Source organism: Scyliorhinus torazame, chromosome 5, assembly GCF_047496885.1.
Source record: "Scyliorhinus torazame isolate Kashiwa2021f chromosome 5, sScyTor2.1, whole genome shotgun sequence".
NCBI lineage: Eukaryota > Metazoa > Chordata > Chondrichthyes > Carcharhiniformes > Scyliorhinidae > Scyliorhinus > Scyliorhinus torazame.
Window position 1 is genome coordinate 163,710,135 of NC_092711.1, and position 19,937 is coordinate 163,730,071.

General features: G+C 48.0%; 1 long non-coding RNA gene across 1 annotated transcript; it reads right to left on the bottom strand.

The window, feature by feature from the left end:
* Position 1: 1 nt before the first annotated feature.
* On the bottom strand, positions 2–19,475 carry LOC140420382 (uncharacterized). The gene is made up of 3 exons (XR_011946337.1): positions 18,958–19,475; positions 10,320–10,550; positions 2–2,730 (listed from the first exon to the last, which is right to left on the bottom strand). It is a non-coding gene; the product is annotated as an uncharacterized lncRNA (long non-coding RNA).
* Between the last annotated feature and the right edge of the window lie 462 nt (positions 19,476–19,937).

Genomic DNA, 19,937 nt, shown 5'->3' on the forward strand with positions numbered 1-19,937 from the left:
AATGAGCCTCTTCCTTTGACCTAATGGAATCTTTAATTTTTCTTGTTAACCACGGTTGCGTCACTTTCCCTGTTGGATTTTTGTTTCTGAAAGGAATCTATATTTTATATAAATATGTGATAATTCCTTAAATGCGATTGCCTGTGTATCATTACACATTTTATTGTAAGTTCCCAATCAACTTGCCCTTCATAGCTTGACAGTTTCCTTCTGAGACAGAACCATGTAACCACCAAAGCCTATCTTCATCTGAACTGCATGCTTTGGGGTTCCAAACAGAAACAGGAACTATCTGTCATCTACCTTCCAAACACCCTTTCACTCTGTGATCCTTATGAAATTTGCCACAAGGCTCAAAAGCATCAGTCGTGAGAAGGCCAGTCCAGCAGAAAGAAGCCCTCCGACCCTCCCCATTGACCAACTGTCAGAATGAACAAAATGCAGTCCTGGATGTAATTGAGGAGCAACAATAACAGCAGAATCCAACCCCTGTAATCAATTGTGAACTTGTTGGTGCCTCAGCAGGTACGAGGAAACACAATCCCTTGCTACACTGAGAGCAGGTGAACGGCCTCTCCCCAGTGTGAACTTGCTGGTGTCTCGGCAATGTGGATGATTCACAGAATCCCTTCCTACACTGAGAGCAGATGAATGGCCTCTCCCCAGTGTGAACCCACTGGTGCCTCTGCAGGCTGGATAATTGAGTGAATCCCTTCCCACACTGAGAGCAGGCGAATTGTTTCTCCCCAGTGTGAACTCGCTGATGTCTCCGCAGGGTGAATGACTGACTGAATCCTTTCCCACAAAGAGAGCAGCTGAATGGTCTCTCCCCAGTGTGAATGCGCTGATGAGCTTCCAGTGCAAATAGGAGCTGCAGTCGACCATTTGGCACATTGAACTTGCTCAACCCTGTCATGAGCTCAATGGCCGATCTAGCTCAGCACCATTTCCCCACACTATTCCCCATTTCCCTTGGTGACTTCAACATCTCGAAACCTATCAACTCGATCTGGATAATACTTGATGAATGAGGCTCCATAGTCCTCTGGAGTAGAAAATTCCAAAGTTTCACCACATCCTCGAGTGAAGAATTCACTCCTCATCTTAACTTTCAGTCCATTTTCCTACCTGTTCCCCATGATCCTCAACTCCCTCATCAATCAGAATTCTGTCTAACTTCACGGCACCAAGGACCCAAGTTTGATCCCGGCCCTGGGTCACTGTCCGTGTGGAGTTTGCACATTCTCCCCGTGTCTGTGTGGGTCTCATCCCCACAACACAAATATGAGCAGGGTCGGTGGATTGGCCATACTAAATTGGCCCTTAATTGGAAAAAACATGAATTGGGTACTTTAAATTTTAAAAAGATGTTTTGGTGAGAGGGGGGTGGCGTCACAATCAAATCCAGTGACTACCCACATGTACTTTGTGTCAGTTTGGGGTCAATGTCCACCCCCTCATTTTTCATCCGAGTCTCATAAGGTTGGAGATGGCTCTGGACAAGTAATGGCGGGCGCAGCTCCCACAATCCTCCCATGCTGGTGAAACTGCTTTATCCCAGATGGGTGGGTGGTCTGGAACTGCACATGTCCAAGGGAGAGGGACCCTTAATTGAAAACAAAAACAGAGAACTTATAATAAAACAAATAATTCTGTCTAGCTCATCCTTGAATATATTCAATGACTCCCAGACTCCACTGGTCCCTGGGGGAAACTAATTCCAAAGATAAACTTTGAGGTAAGAGATTACTGAAAATATATAACATGGTTACAGTACAATATTACAAGAGTAGAAATAATAATAAATGTTCTTTACAGGTCCAGACGGAGTGACTGGGAAGAGGGGTAACCCCAGGTTAAAGACGTGTGAAATGTCTCCAGCCAGGACAGTTGGTAGGATTTCGCAAGCCCAGGCAGATGGTTTGGGGGGGGGTTGGGGGGGGGGGGGGTGAATGTAATCCAAGGTCTTGGTTTAGGCCGTACTCACGTGTGCGGAACTTGGCTATAAGTTTCTGCTCGGCGATTCTGCATTATTAGGCTTGCAAAATCCTACCAACTGTCCTGGCTTGAGACAATTCGCACCTCTTTATAACCTGTGATTATCCCTCTCTCCAATCACTCCGTCTGGACCTGTAAAGACTTAATTACCTGCTAAGACTCGCATTCAAAAGTATCGTCTTGCATCATTGACTTTGTCTGTATCTATGTTTCTGGAACCCACCTCTTCATTCACCTAAGGAACAGTGCTCCGAAAGCTAGTGATTCGACTAGTGTTGGACTTTAACCTGGTGTTGTAAGACTTCTTACTTTTACTTTAACACAATGAACAACCACACTCCATGGTAACGTCGCTGAAGTTGTCACTCAATTCTCCTGGAACCAATCCAGTGTGATGCTTCGTTCCTGTGTTTACTTCCATTCTATTCCTTTGCCTGACTGGCAGCCCTTAACCCCAGAGGCGTCTTTTGCTGTGATGGTTTCCTGATGATATTCAGGTCCCGATAAACCAAATGACTCTTCCAAATCCTGAAGTGACGTTTTTTTCTTCAAATCTTCGTCTAATATCCTGTAAAATGCAAGTTGAGAACAGACAATTCTAGTTTCCATTCTCACTCTACTGTACGTAATATTCATCCTCCCAAATCTCAGAAGGTGCTGATTCAGGCTGATTGACAGATCCATGCTCACTGCTTCCTGTCCTGGGCAGAGGCCTGAAAATCTCCATGCAGGCTGCAAGACAAAAATATGTCTATAATACTGAACTCAACATGTGTGCAACATACAAACTTCCTTTCACTTCAGTTGCTGCAAGTCACCAAAGTCCCCTCAGAATGAGAAAAGAAATGGAAAGGAAAAGTAGATTTGGAGAGGCTACTCCCTCTTAATAATAATAATAATCGAGGGCAGCACAGTGGCGCAGGAGGTTAGCACTGCGGCCTCACGGCACTGAGATCCCAGGTTCGATTCCAGCTCTGGGACACTGTGTGGAGTTTGCACATTCTCCCCGTGTTTGCGTTGGTTTTGTCCCCATAACCAAAACGATGTGCAAGCTAGGTGGATTGGCCACGCTAAATTGCCCCTTAATTGGGGAAAAAAAATGAATTGGGTACTCTAAAATTTTAAAATAATACTAATAATCTTTATTATTGTCACAAGTCGGCTTACATTAACACTGCAATGGGGCGGTACGGTGACGCAGTGGTTAGCTCTGCCGCCTCACGGCGCCGAGGTCCCAAGTTCGATCCCAGATCTGGGTCACTGTCAGTGTGGAGTTTGCATATTCTCTCTGTGTTTGCCTGGGTTTTGTCCACACAACCCACAGTTGTGCAGGGTAGGTGGATTGAACACGCTAAATTGCCCCTTAATTGGAAAAGATGAATTTAGTAATCTAAATTTAAAAAAAAAAAAAACACGGCAATGAAGTTACGGTGAAACTCCCCGTGTCGCCACATTCTGACACCTGTTAGGGTACACAGAAGGAGAATTCAGAATGTTCAATTCACCTAACCGCACGTCTTTCAGGCATTCTAGAACAAGAGGTAATAGTCTGAGGGTAAGATGGGCAGAATGGTAGCACAGTGGTTATCACAGTTGCTTCACATCTCCAGGGTCCCAGGTTCGATTTCAGCTTCGGTCACTGTCTGTGGAAATCTGCACGTTCTCCCTGCGTCAGCGTAGGTTTCGTGCGGGTGCTCCGGTTTCCTCCCACACTGCAAAGATGTGCAGGTTAGGTGGATTGACCAAGATAAATTGCCCTTAGTGTCCAAAAAGGTTAGGTGGAGGTTCCGGTGGCGGCTATGGAGGAGTAAGTCACACATTTGGTGCTTTTGGACCTTTCCCCCCAACTTTTTTGTACGTTTGAGTGCTAGTTCGGAAGGCATAGGCACTCGGGCACTGACTCCAGACACAGGTGTATGGAATTAAGAAGCAGAAAGAATCGCAAACAGTTGAAGAAGTGGGCAAACAAGGGCAGTGTACAAGCTGCTGCTGAGGACAATATGGCCGACGTCCGGACCCTTAATGCAGACAGCCCAGCCAACAACGGAGCATCTGTTGAAGGTCATTCATGAGGGCTTTAATGCTTTGCAGCGGAACAGTATAGACCCGATTCAGAAGTATATCGAGGGCCCTGAGCACAGGCTGGATGCCCAGGATCGTACGATCCAGAAGCTGGAAAAGGCGCTGGAGGAGCAGGAGGATCACCAAACGGTGGTGGAGGCGGAGATGGAGAGGTTGAAGGACCAACAAAAAAGGCTTCTGGAGATGGTAGAGGGGGAGGGGGGAGGGGGGGGGGGGGTGACGGGGAAGGAGTTTTTGTTCTATTCACATATTCATAAGGTGTATTCCCGAATTGATCTTTTCATCATGAGCAGAGATTTGTTAGCGGGGGTGACGGATGTAGAATATTCGGCGATCGCTATTTCGGACCATGCCCCGCACTGGGTTGATCTGCAGGTCTGCAAGGAAACTTTTCAGCGCCCTCAATGGAGGCTGGAGGTCGGTTTGTTGGCTGACGAGGCGGTGTGAGAGGGTGAGGAAATGTATGCAAAACTACCTGTACGTCAATGACACAGGGGAAGTCTCAGCGGTGGTGCTCTGGGAAGCGCTGAAGGCGGTGGTGAGAAGGGAGCTGATTTCGATCAGAGCACATAGGGACAGGACGGACAGGGCAGGAAACTTGGTAGGGGATTCGGCGGGGCTGAACAAGGTGTTCAGGGATTTCTATAGCAAGCTTTAATCCTCAGAACTCCTGGGGCGGGAGGGGATAAGACGCTTTCTGGATGAACTGACCTTCCCAAAAGTGGGCAAGGGATTGGGGATTGGTAGACGGGTTGGGGACCCGATCAGGACTTCAGAAATATTGGTGGGCTTGAGGGCCATGCAATCAGGTAAAGCCCCAGGGCCGGATGGGTATCCGGTGGAGTTTCATAAAATTCTCTGAGATAGTGGGGCCAGTGCTGGCTAGCGTTTTTAATGAGGCACGAGACCGAGGGGTGTTACCCCCAACGATGTCACAGGCCACCATCTCGCTGATATTGAAACTGGACAAAGACCTGGAGGCATGTGGGTCCTATAAGCTGATCTCTCTGCTCAACGTAGATGCTAAAATTCTGGCCAAGCCCTTGGCGGCTAGGATTGAGGACTGTGTGCCAGACGTCATTATGGAAGATCAAACCGAGTTAGTCAAGGGCAGGCAGCTGGTGGCCATCCTAAGAAGGCTGCTGAATGTGATTATGATGCCCCGGAGAGTAAGGAGGTAGAGGTACTTGTGGCAATGGATGCTGAGAAGGCTTTCGACCGGGTTGAGTGGGACTATCTATGGGAGGTGCTGGGACGTTTTTGGTTCGGGGAAGGCTTTATCGACTGGGTCAGACTGTTGTACCAGGCTCCAGAGGCGAGTATGAGGATGAACAGGACGACATCTGACTATTTCAGACTGTACCGTGGGACAAGGCAGGTGTGTCCCCTCTCCCCACTGCTGTTTGCGGCAGCAATAGTGCCGCTGGCAATTGCCCTAAAAGCCTCTAGGGGCTGGAAGAGGCTGGTACGGGGGTAGGTGTGGAACACAGAGTTTCATTGTACGCTGACGACCTGCTCCTATACATCACGGATCCAGTGGCTGGGATGGATGAGATTATGAGAATCCTGAAGGAATTCGGCTGGTTGTTGGGGTACAAACTAAACATGACAAAGAATGAGTTGTTTGTAGTCCAGGTGAGGGGCCAGGAGGGTAGGTTGAGGGGGCTGCCGTTCACGTTAGTGGGGGACAGTTTTAGATACTTAGGGATACAGGTGGCGCGGGACTGGGGCTGTCTGCACAAGTTGAACTTGTCTCGGTTGGTGGAGCAAATGAGGGCTGAGTTCCGGAGGTGGGATGTGCTCCCACTGACACTAGCGGGGAGAGTGCAGACAGTTAAAATGACAATCCTCCCGAGATTCCTGTTCATCTTGTAGTTTCTCCCCATTTTCATTCCGCGTTCTTTTTTCAAGAAGGTTAATAAAATGATTATGGGATTTGTGTGGGCGGGAAAGTCCCCGCGGGTGAAGAGGGTGATGCTCGAGAGGATCAGAGGGGAAGGGGGGCTGGCGCTGCCAAACTTCAGTAATTACTACTGGGCGGCCAATATGATTTTTAAAAAAATAAAAAAATTTAGTGTACCCAATTATTTTTTAATTTTCCAATTAAGCGGCAATTTAGCGTGGCCAATCCACGTAACCTGCACATCTTTGGGTTCTGGGGGTGAAACCCACGCAGACATGGGGAGAATGTGCAAACTCCACACGGACAATGACCCAGGGCCGGGATTTGAACCCGGGTCCTCAGCACCGCAGCAACATAGCTATGATAAGGAAGTAGATGGTGGGTGCGGGGTCGGATTGGGAGCGGATGAAGGCCGCTTTGTGCAGGGGGACCAATTTGGCAGCCCTGGTTACAGCGCTCCTGCCACTCCCACCAGCACGGTACTCCACGAGCCCCATAGTGGTAGCGACATTGTGGATCTGGGGCCAATGGAGAAGGCACATGGGGGGAATGGGAGCATCGGTTTGGTCCCCAATTTGCAATAATCACCGGTTTGCCCCAGGGAATATGGACGGTGGGTTCTGAGCATGGCAGAGGGCTGAGATTGAGAGGATGGGGGATTTATTCTTGGAAGGGAGCTTCCCGAGCATGAGGGCGTTAGAGGAGAAATTTGGGCTGGCGAGAGGGAATGAGTTCAGGTACCTGCAGGTGCGGGACTTTCTGCGCAGATTCAGTCCTTCCCACGCCTGCCACTCGGGGATCCAGGACAGGGTAGTGTCCAGTGGATGGGTGGGGGAGGGGAGGGTCTCGGATATATATAAAGAACTTATGGGAGCGGAGGAGTCAGACCGAGGAGCTGAAGCTTAAGTGGGAAGAGGACCTCGGAGGTGAGATAGAAGAGGGCTTATGGGCGGAGGCGTTGAGCAGGGTGAACATGACCGCAACATGCGCCAGGCTCAGCCTGATTCAATTTAAGGTCGTCCACTGGGCCCACTTGACAGTGGCCCGGATGAGTAAATTTTTCGGATTGGAGGACAGGTGCGCCAGATGTTCGGGAGGGCTGCCGGCGAAACATGTCCACATGTTTTGGGCATGTCCAAAACTCAGGGGGTACTGGCAGGGGTTCGCGGATGTTATGTCCTGTGTACTGAAAACAGGGGTGGTGAGGAGTCCAGAGGTGGCTATTTTGGGGGTTTCGGAGGACCCGGGAGTCCAGGGGGAGAGAGAGGCTGACGTTTTGGCCTTTGCTTCCCTGGTAGTCCGGTGACGAATTCTGCTGGATGGAGGGGCTCAAAACCTCCGAAGTCGGAGGCCTGGCTATCAGATATGGCAGGCTTTCTCGGTCTGGATGAAAGCTGTATGGGTTCGCCCGGATGTGGCAACCATTTATCAACTTCTTCGCGGAAAATTAATCGTCAGCGGGGGGGGGGGTTAGGGTAATGTAGGCTAGGGGGGTACTTAGGCTGGTCCTTGTGGGAGGGGAGCTGGGTTTCTTGCACTATAACGATTGTTTTTTTGCACAATGTTTTATATTATTGTTGTTTATTGTGCCAAAATGTCTTAATAAAATTGTTTGTCAAAAAAAGGTTAGGTGGGGTTACTGTAGGGGCTTTTCACAGTAACTTCATTGCAGTGTTAATGTAAGCCGACTTGTGACAATAAAGATTATTTTAAAAAAGAGGTAGCAAATTCTAAGAGTTGAGGAAACACTGCCTCTCCCAAGGACTGTGAATCTGTGGAATTCACTACCCCAGAGTGCGGTGGAGCTGGGACAGTGAGTAAATTTAGGAGTTTTTAATTGGTACTGTGTTGGTGGGTTATGGAGAAGTGGCAGGACTGTCGAGTTAAGGCCAGGATGAGATCAGCCATGATCTCATCCTGGTGGGGCAGACTCGATGGGCCAAATGGCCTAGTTTTGCTCCGAAATCTTATGACCTGATGAAAGGGGGAGACATTGATTTGCTCCCAGATGTTGCCCAGAGAAGGAAGTTTTAGTCTGAAGCTCATTGTCCAACCTCCACATTGTGACATCACAAAGGAGCTCGTCCTAAATCAACCAATCGGAATAAATTCGCTTCGCTGTGACGTCACTGCATTAGCGCGCACCCGCCCGGCGCGCGGACACGGGAGCCCCGCCCACACTCTTTGTTCCCCCTGCCCCGACAGATACTCGAGACGGTTTCCAAGCAACCGGCTGAGAACTCCGGCTAGAGCAAGAAGCCGCTCGGTGATCGCTCCTTCCCCCACCCCGGCACGGGAATGCGCATGTCTAACGGAGAGGGAAAGCTGCGCATATGTTGGTGAAATCCCTCTCCCCTGACCCGGGACAGCGCATGTCGAAGAGAGAGGGGAAGCTGTGCATGTGCAGGGGAACACCACGCCTCTGACCTGACTGCTGAGGTATTGACCAATGGGAAGATTGGAGGACCGGAAGGACTCTGCTCCTCCGCCAATCAGAGCTTCCCCATTGTCTCAATGCGAAAGCTGAACATGGAGGTTTCTGCCGAGCAAAGCTGTTCCTCCAACCCTGAATGAGCTTGAGCTTCACACAGACTAAATCATCCTCGTGTCTCCAACATCTGTGAGTAAAACACTTAATTTTCTCCCCCATTTATTTTCTTATTCTGACCTTCAATTGGTGACTTGCACCAACTGAAGGGAAAGGACGTGAATCCAGGGAGGCTGCAGACTCTGCAAAGCTTGGCCCAGGTCTCTCTCTCTCTCTCTCTTCAAGACATTGACATCCTTTGCTCCCTCAGCTTGACACATTTATTTGTCTGGCTAAAAGGATGGTCTCTTTCCTAAGGATGTGGAGATACCAGCGTTGGACTGGGGTGAGCGCAGTAAGAAGTCTTACAACACCAGGTTAAAGTCCAACAGGTTTGTTTCAAATACTAGCTTTCGGAGCACTGCTCCTTCCTCGGGTGAATGAAGAGATATGTTCCAGAAACATACATATCTCTGCAAGACGTGCCAGATCATCGACATGGATACCACCATTGCACGTGAGAACATGTGATGGTGATATATATCTCTGCAAGACGTGCCAGATCATCGACATGGATACCACTATTACACGTGAGAAGACCACCCACCAGGTACGCGGTACATACTCGTGCGACTTGGCCAATGTTGTCTACCTCGTACGCTGCAGGAAAGGATGTCCCGAAGCATGGTACATTGGCGAGACCATGCAGACGCTGTGACAACGAATGAACGGACATCACGCGACAATCACCAGGCAGGAATGTTCCCTTCCAGTCGGGGAACACTTCAGCAGTCAAGGGCATTCAGCCTCTGATCTCCGGGTAAGCGTTCTCCAAGGCAGCCTTCAGGACGCGCGACAACGCAGAATCACCGAGCAGAAACTTATAGCCAAGTTCTGCACACATGAGTGCGGCCTCAACTGGGACCTGGGATTCATGTGGCATTACATTCATCCACCACCAGCTGGCCTGGGCTTGTGAAATCCTACCAACTGTCCTGGCTTGAGACAATTCACACCTCTTTAACCTGGGGTTACCCCTATCTCTGGATATGTAAACACTTAATTAACTGCAAAGGGGCTGGTTTAGCACACTGGGCTAAATCGCTGGCTTTTAAAGCAGACCAAGCAGGCCAGCAGCACGGTTCAATTCCCGTACCAGCCTCCCCGAACAGGTGCCGGAATGTGGCGACTAGGGGCTTTTCACAGTAACTTCATTGAAGCCTACTTGTGACAATAAGCGATTTTCATTTCATTTTCATTTCATGCTCGCATTCTAAGTATTGTCTTGCATCTTTCAATTTGTCTATACATATGTTTCTGGAACATATCTCTTCATTCACCTGAGGAAGGAGCAGTGCTCCGAAAGCTAGTGTTTGAAACAAACCTGTTCGACTTTAACCTGGTGTTGTAAGACTTCTTACTGTTTCCTAATGTTCACATTTAAAGGTTGACATTAAAGGGAACAGTAAACAGGACAAATCAAACCCAACTAATTAATTCCTTGTCGGAATACTCTCCATCATCAGCAAAGTGATGGAAGGAGTCATCAACAGTGCTATCAAGTGGCACTTACTTAGCAATAACCTGCTCATGGACGCTCCGTTTGGGTTCTGCCAGTGTCACTCATCTCCTGACCTCATTACAGCCTTGGTTCAAACATGGACGAAAGAGCTGAATGTCAGAGGTGAGATGAGAGTGACTGTCCTTGACATCAAGGCAGCATTTGACTGAGTATGGCATCAAGGAGCCCTAGTTAAAGTGGAGTCAATGGGAATCTGAGGGAATACTTTGCGTTGGTTGGAGTCATACCTGGCACAAAGGACAATGGTGGTTGAAGGTCAATCATCTCAGCTCCAGGACATCACTCCGGGAGTGATGGGTTTCTTCCATGGTGCTCTGGTTTCCTCCCACAAGTCCCGAAAGACGTGCTTGTTAGGTGATTTCGACATTCTAAACTCTCCCTCTGTGTACCCAAACAGGTGCCGGAGTGTGGCGACCAAAGGCTTTTCACAGTAACTTCATTGCAGTGTTCATGTAAGCCTACTTGTAACAATAATAAAGATTATTATTAGGAGAATTGGGAGAGTGAATATTAGATACAGCAGAGTGAGAGTGGAGGGAGAGTGTGTGGAATGGAGACTTAGAGCATTTGAGGGTAAGAGAGAGAGCAAAGAATGTTTGCTAGAAACTAGAATTGTCTGTTCTGAATTTCTTATTCTGCACTGACAGTGATCACTTTTGTAAAATCTTTTTGCAGGAAGTTAGAACGAGAGGCGTTTGAGGCCGATATCTCAAACTAAATATCACGTCAAGAACTGACTGAGTCACTCAATTCTTGGGAATCGAATATCATCGGCCTTTGAATCTAGAAGGAGAAATGTTTGTCTATTCTGTCTGCTTCAAGAGATTTTAAACATCAGTGTGTCTGGAAAAGTACTGAGACACACACACACATCCCCCATGTGAGACTGTTACTGAGCACTGACTGTGGAAAGAGCTTGAACCAGTGACACAGTCTGAAAAAATACTACACCATTCACATCAGGGAGAGCCTGTACACGTGTTCTGTGGACAAGGCTTCAACTGATGATCCAACGTGGTGAGACTCAAGATCACCCAGACCATGGAGAAACCATGGAAATGTGAGGACTGTGGGAAGGGATTCAAAGGCCCGAACGGGCTGGAAAGGCATCAACGCAGTCACAATGGAGAGAGACCGTTCACCTGCTCGGTGTGTGGGAAGGGATTCACAGCCCCGCATGAGCTGGCAAGGCATCAACGCAGTCACACTGGAGAGAAGCCGTTCACCTGCTCTCAGTGTGAAAAAGGATTCACTGACATTGGCAATCTGCGGAGACACGAACGAGTTCACACTGGGGAGAGGCCGTTCATCTGCTCGGACTGTGGGAAGGAATTCACTCGGTTATCCCACCTGCAGAGACACCAGAGAGTTCACACCGGGGAGAGGCCATTCGCCTGCACTGGGTGTGATAAGGGATTCACTCGGTTATCCCACCTGCAGACACACCAGCGAGTTCACACTGGGGAGAGGCCATTCACTTGCACTGTGTGTGATAAGGGATTCACTCAGTTATCCAACCTGCAGGCACACCAGCGAGTTCACACCGGGGAGAAGCCATTCATCTGCTCTGTGTGTGATAAGGGATTCACTCAATTATCCAACCTGCTGAGCCACAATGTCACTCACACCAAGAGCAGGCCCTTTAAATGCTCTGACTGCAGGAGGGGTTTCAAAAGCTCACAGCGATTGATGTCCCACCAGCGCAATCACACTGAGGAGAGACCGTTCAGCTGCTCTCACTGCACAAGGAGCTTTAGAACTTCATCCAACCTGATGAAACACGAGCAAGGCCACACTGGGGAGAGCCCGTTCACCTCTCCGACTGGGAAAAGATTCACTCGGTCATCACTTGCTGAACCACAATGTCACTCACACCAATGAGAGACCCTTTAAAAGCTCTTGGATACTGATGGAACACCAGCGCATTCACACTGAGGAGAGACCGTTTAGCTGCTCTCACTCCACAAAGAGATTCCAAACATCATCCACATTGCGGAGACACCAGCGAGTTCACACCGGGGAGAGTTGATTCACCTGCTCTGATCATAGAATCATAGAATTTACAGTGCAGAAGGAGGCCATTCAGCTCATCGAGTCTGCACCGGCTCTTTGAAAGAGCACCCTACCTAAGCCCACACCTCCACCCTATCCCCATAACCCAGAAATCCCACCCAACACTAAGGGCAATTTTGGACACTAAGGGCAATTTAGCATGGCCAATCCACCTAACCTGTACATCTTTGGACTGTGGGAGGAAACCCACGCACACACGGGGAGAACGTGCAGACTCCGCACAGACAGTGAACCAAGCCGGGAATCGAACCTGGGACCCTGGAGCTGTGAAGCAATTGTGCTAACCACCATAAGACATAGGAGTGGAAGTAAGGCCATTCGGCCCATCGAGTCCACTCGACCATTCAATCATGGCTGATTTCAACTCCATTTACCCGCTCTCTCTCCATAGCCCTTAATTCCTCGAGAAATCAAGAATTTGAAATGAAATGAAATGAAAATCGCTTATTGTCACGAGTAGGCTTCAATGAAATTACTGTGAAAAGCCCCTAGTCGCCACATTCCAGCGCCTGTCCGGGGAGGCTGGTACGGGAATCGAACCGTGCTGCTGGCCTGCCTTGGTCTGCTTTAAAAGCTAGCGATTTAGCCCAGTGAGCTAAACCAGCCCCTAGCTAAACCAGCAATTTATCAACTTCTGTCTTAAAGACATTCAACGTCCCGGCCTCCGCAGCCCTCTGTGGCAATGAATTCCACAGACCCACCACTCTCTGGCTGAAGAAATTTCTCCTCATCTCTGTTCTAAAGTGACTCCCTTTTATTCTAAGGCTGTGCCCCCGGGTCCTAGTCTCCCCTGGTAATGGAAACAACTTCCCTACATCCACCCTATCTAAGCCATTCATTATCTTGTAAGTTTCTATTAGATCTCCCCTCAACCTCCTAAACTCCAATGAATATAAACCAGGATCCTCAGACGTTCATCGTATGTTAGGCCTACCATTCCTGGGATCATCCGTGTGACTCTCCGCTGGACCCGCTCCAGTGCCAGTATGTCCTTCCTGAGGTGTGGGGCCCAAAATTGCTCACAGTATTCTAAATGGGGCCTAACTAATGCTTTATAAAGCATGCTACCGTGCTGATTGTGGGAAGAGATTTAGTGATTCATCTGCCTTGTTGACACACCAGCGAGTTCACACTGGAAAGAAGCCATTCACCTGCTCTCACTGTGGGGAGGGATTCACTCAGTCATCCAACATGCTGAGACACCAAAAGGTTAACAAGTGATGACCGGTTAAATTCTGCTGTTATTCCTGCTGTTAATCACATCCAGGACTGAACATGGAGTGGGTGAAGGGGTTTGTCTCCTCGTCAACTCCTGGTGCTCGGATGTGGCGGCCCTGGCGAACTACTGCTCCCCGGACCTGGAATACCTGACTGTGAAGTCTCATCCAAAATACCTACCACGGAGTTCACTTCTGCCATTATCACAGTGGTCTACATCCCACCCCAGGCGGAAGTGAAGAAGGCGCTTGATGAATTGTACATCGCTATAAATAACAATGAAATGGAATACCCGGCGGCCCTGTTCATCGTGGCCGGGGACTTTAACCAGGCCAACCTCAAGAGTGTACTGCCAAAATTCCACCAACACATCTCCTGTCCCGACAGGGACCCCAACATCCTTGACCACTGCTACACAAACATCTAGGGCGCCTGATGATCCATCCCCGGACCACACTTTGGAAAATTGGACCACAAGACGGTGCTCCTTCTCCCGGCATACAAGCGGTTTGTTTGCTTAATAAATTTAAGTGTACACAATTATTTTTTTCCAATTAAGGGGCAGTGTAGCGTGGCCAATTCACCTCCACTGCACATCTAATTGGGTTGTGGGGTTGAGACCCAAAGACACGAGGAGAATGTGCAAACTCCACACGGACAGTGACTGGGGCCAGGATCGAACCCAGGTTCTTGGTGCCGTGAGGCAGCAGTGCTACCCATTGTGCCACCCAACTGACAGATTTCTAATTACCAATAACACAAAGGGATATGGGGACAGTGTGGGGAAAAAGGCATTGAAGTGGATAATCAGCCATGATCATATTGAATGGTGGAGCAGGCTCGATGGGCTGAATGGCCAACTCCGGCTTCGATGATGTAAAGATAGGTAGGAAAGTAAATTGTGAAGAGGACATAAGGAGGTTACAAAGTGATATAGATAGATTGTGAGTGGGAAAAGACCTGCCAAATGGAGAATAATGTGGGAAAATGTGAAATTGTCCACGTGGGCCAGAAGAATAAAAAAAGCTTATTATCCAAATGGTGAGAGATTGCAGAGCTCTGAGATTCAGAGGGTGTCCGAGAGCCTGAATCACAAAAGGCGAGTGTACAGCAAGTAATTAGGAAAGCTAATAGAATGTTATTGTTTATTGTGAGGGGAATTGAATACAAAAGTAGGGAGGTTATGCTTCAGTTATACAGGACATTGGTGAGACCACATCTGGAGCACGGTGTACAGTATTGCTCTCATTTAAGGAATGATGTCAATGTGTTGGAAGCAGTTCAGAGAAGGTTTACTGGACTCATATCTGGAATTGGAGGCTGGTCTTATGAGGAACGATTGGACAGGCTGGGCTTGTGTCCGATGGAGTTTAGGTGACTTGATTGAACCGTATCAGATCCTGAGGGGCCTTGACAGGGTGGATGTGGAAAGGTTGTTTCCTCTTGTGGGAGAATCTAGAAATTGGAGTCACTTTAAAAGTAATAACTTGCCCATTTAAGACAGAGGAGAACTTTTTTCTCTCAGAGGGTTGGGAGTCTTTGGAACTCTCTTCCTCAAAGGGCAGTGGAAGCAGAGTCTGTGAATATTTTGAAGGCAGAGCTGGATAGAATCTTGATAGGCAAGGGGGTGAAAGGTTATCGGGGGATTAGCGGGAATGTGGAGTTGAGGTTACAATCAGATCAGCCGTGAACGTATTGAATGGTGCAGCAGGCTCGAGGGGCCGAGTGGCCTACTCCAGCTCCTAATCCGTACGTTATCACATCCTTTATAATAAATTGTAGCATTTTACCTCCTACTGATGTCAGGCTAATGGGTCTGTGGTTCCCCATTTTCTCTCTCCTTCCTTAAATAGTAGGGTTACATTTACCACCTTCCATTCTGCAGGAACCATTCCAGAATCTATAGAATTGTGAAAGATGATCACCAATGTATCCACTATCTCTACAGCCGCCTCTTTCAACACTCTGGGATGTAGAGCATCAGCTTTTGGGGATTTATTCACTTTGAACCACATTAATTTCTCCAGCACTACTTTTTCACTAATACTAATCTGCTTCAGTTCCTCGCGCTCACTAGTCCCTTGGTTCTCGCGTGTCTTTGGCCGATTTCATGTCCTCCATGAAGACAGACACACGTTGTTTAGTTTCTCTGCCATTTCCTTATTCCCCATTATAAACTCTCCTGTCTCTGCCTGGAATGGATCCACATTGGTCTTTGCTAATCTTTTCCTTTTCACCCCCCCCCCCCCCCCCCCCCCCCCCCAACGCGTCTGCTGATGATTTACTTCCAGCAAAGAAGTCGACGAACGGTTGCCACCTCCGGGCGAACCCTAACAGAGACCCTCTCAAGGCGAACTTGATTTTCTCCAAACAGAGAAAGCTAGCCATGTCCGATAGCCAGGTCTCCAACTTCGGGGGCTTTGAGTCCCTCCATGCTAATAGTATCCATCTCCGGGCTACCAGGGAACCAAGGCCAGAACGTCTGCCTCTTTCTCCTCCTGGATTCCCGGGTCTTCTGACACCCCGAAAATAACCACCTCTGGACTCAAGTGCCACACATAATTTTAACACCATGGACATGACTTCCGCAAACCCCTGCCAAAATCCCCTCAGCTTTGGACATGTCCAAAACATGTGGACATGGTTCGCCGGTCCTCCCGCACATTTTGCGCACCTGTCCTCCACACCAAAGAATATGCTCATCTGGGCCAGTGCATGTGAGCCCGGTGAACAACCTTAAATTGTACCAGGTTGAGCCTGGCACATGTTGCGGACGTGTTGACTCTACTCAACATGTCTGCCCATAGACCATCCTCTATCCCAGCTCCTCCTCCCACTTGTCCTTTTCACATTATAAAGGAAAATGTTTCTAGCCAGTTTGCTCTCGTATTCTATTTTCTCTTTATGAGTTTCTTGATCCTCCTTTGCTGAATTCTAAAACAAGTTTCCAATCCTCAGGGTTACACTTATTTTGGCCATTTTGTGAGCGATGAGATCTATTTTCTTCAAAAATGAGCCGTAGATCTGGTTGATTGGAGGTGTCCAAAAATACAACTTTATTGTTAATTATCCACCTTGATTCTCTTACATAAAAATAAATCAAATTCTCATCAATGGTCTAACCCCTTATTGGTTTCAAATTCTCAGCTGAGGCTTCCTGATTTATTCAAAAAACTCTCTGCCACTTGGAGCATGATTTGTTACCCAGGCATTGGTCATGACTTAAGATTCATTAATGTCTATCAAATTAATTAAATATCTACATGCTCCCGCCACGTGTACCAATCCTCTGAAGATGAGGTGTTCTGCATTAATGTTGCTTGTTGCTAAGGCTTTGCTACATTTTGTAAATGTTTGTGTTGCTAAGGCTGCAATTCGTTTTCATTACTAAATGTATTTGTAGAAAAATGGTTTATTCACTACGAGGGCTTTTATGCAACTTTTCTTGAAACCGTGTTAGATTCTGACACATAATTAAGTTCCTGTGCAGCAATTCTCATATTTTTATCTGAAACAATGACTTTGCCTTGTGGATATTCCATTTTCTGTCTATATACTGAATTTAAGAATTATACTGCATTAATTCTTAAAGGTACCAATAAATCCGTGAAGCAATAAATCTGTAATCGATCAATGAGCCTCTTCCTTTAACCAGGGGAATCTTTAATTGTTCTTGTTAGCCACGGTTGCATCACTTTTCCTGTTGGATTTTTGTTTCTGAAAGGAATCTATATTTTATGTAAATATGTGATAATTCCTTAAATGCGATTGCCTGTGTATCATTACACATTTTATTGTAAGTTCCCAATCAACTTGCCCTTCATTGCTTGACAGTTTCCTTCTGAGACAGAACCATGTAACCACCATAGCCTGTCTTCATCTAACCCTGCATTCTTTAGGGGTTTCAAACAGAAACAGGAACTATATGTCATCTACCTTCCAAACACCCTTTCACTCTCTGATCCTTATGAAATTTGTCACAAGGCTCAAGAGCATCAGTCGTGAGAAGGCCAGTCCAGCAGAAAGAAACCCTCCGACCCTCCCCATTGACCAACTGTCAGAATGAACAAAATGCAGTCCTGGATGTAATTGAGAGCAGAAATAATAGCAGCAGAATCTAACCCCTGTAATCAATTGTGAACTTGTTGGTGTCTCAGCAGGTATGAGGAAACACAGAATCCCTTCCCACATTGAGAGCAGGTGAACGGTCTCTCCCTCCTGTGAACACGCAGGTGGGACGTCAGGCTGGATAATTGATTGAATCCTTTCCCACATTGAGAGCAGATGAATGGCCTCTCACCACTGTGATCCCACTAGTGCCTCTGCAGGCTGGATAATTGAGTGAATCCATTCCCACACTGAGAGTAGGTGAACGGTCTCTCCCCAGTGTGAACTCGCTTGTGTGTCTGCAGGGTGAATGACTGACTGAATCCTTTCCCACAAAGAGAGCAGCTGAATGGGCTCTCCGCAGTGTGATTGCGTCGATGAACTTCCAGTGCAGATGGGGCTCTGTATCTCTTCCCACAGTTCCAGCATTTCCACTGTTTCTCCATATTTTGGGTCTCCTTGTGTCTCTCCAGGTTAGACAATTGAAGCCTTACCCATACAGAGAGCACATGAGCAGTCTCTCCCTGTTGAGTGCTGCGATGTTTTGTCAGGCTGCGTGTCTGGTTAAAGCTCTTTCCACAGTCAGTGCTCTGGAACACTCTCGGGTATGTGTTCCCCAAGGAATCAAGTGACTCTGGCAGATCAAGACATGGGGCGAGATTCTCCGACCCCCCGCCGGGTCGGAGAATCGCCGGGGCCTGGCGTGAATCCTGCCCCCGCCAGTTGCTGAATTCTCCACCACCGGATATTCGGCGGGGGCGGGAATCGCGCCACGCCGGTTGGCGGGCCAACCCCGCGATTCTCCGACCCGGATGGGCCGAAGTCCCGCCGCTAAAATGCCTGTCCCGCCGGCGTAGATTAAACCACCTACCTTACTGGCGGGACAAGGCGGCGCGGGCGGCTCACGGTCACGGCTTCCTGTCCTTAACACAGAGATCATCACAGGGGGACATCACAATCAAACCCAGCAACTACCCACATGTACTTTTTGTCAGGTTGGTGTCAATATCCACCCCCTCACTTTTCATCCCAGTCCCAGGAGATTGGAGACTCCGCTCCGGACGAGTAATGGCGAGCGCAGCTCCCACTATCCCGCCATGCTGGAGAAACCTCTCTATCCGCCATGTGGGTGGATGGTCTGGAACTGCACATGTCCAAGGGAAAGGGGCCCTTAAATGAAAAAAAAACACTGGGCACTTAGAATTTAAAAAAAATAATTCTGTCTAGCTCATCCTTGAATATATTGAATGACCCCCAGACTCCACTGGTTCCTCTGGGAAACGAATTCCAGAGATTAACAATCCTCTTGAGGTAAGAGAGTACTGAAAATATAAAACATTGTTACAGTACAATATTACAAGACTAGAAGTAATAATAAATGTACTTTACAGAACCATAAATAATATATCTAATTTTCCCCATATAACAACACTGGACATTTCTCTGGCCGATATTAATTTACTGTACCTTAAATGTTCAGCCTTCACCTGGGGAAACCAGCCCTTTAATTGTGAACTTTAGGAAAGAGACCATCCTTTTAGCCAGGCAAATAAAGGTGTCAAGCTGAGGAAGCAAAGGATGTCAATGTCTTTCATAGACAGAGACCTGGGCCAAGCTTTCCAGAGTCTGCACTCTCCCTGAATTCACTTCCTTTCTCTTCATTTGCTGCAAGTGACCAATTGAAGATCAGAATGAGAAAATAAATGGAAAGGGGGAGAAAAGAAAGTTTTACTCCCTAGATGTTGGATACAGGAGGAAGTTTTAGTCTGTGTGAAGTTCAAGCTCATTCAGCATTCGAGAAACAACAGCTTTGCTCGGCAGAAACCTCCATGTCCAGCTTCCTGCATTGAGACAATGGGGGAGCTCTGATTGGCGGAGGAGCAGAGTCCTCCGATCGTTTAACACTTCCCCATTGGTTGCCAGCCGCTTAAAGCCACAGGGCACCATGTCACGTGGCCACGGAAGCACTTTTGACCTCAAGAGCGGACCACATGCCCAATGGAATAGCCTTTTTCTGTGTGTGCAACTGACCTCTTCCTTGGACATGCGCAGTCCCGTGCAACCCGCCCGCGCTGCGGATAAAGCGGTTTCTCAAGCGCGGGGGATTGTGGGAGCCCCGGTCGCCATTACCCATACTGAGCCCAGTCTCAAAATTACTGGGACTGGGATGAAAAGCGAGGAGGAATGGGCGGCAGTAACCTCATCCTGGCACAAAGTACTTGTGGGTAAATGGAAAAAAAATTAAAGTACCCAATTAATTTATTTTCCAATTTTTAATATAAATTTAGAGTACCCAATTTTTTTTTTCCAACGAAGGGGCAAAATTAGCATAGCCAATTCACCCACCCTGCATATATTTTTGACTTGTGGGGGTGAGTCCCAGGTAGGCACAGGGAGAATGGGCAAACTCCACACGGTCTGTGACCCAGGGACGGGATCGATCCTGG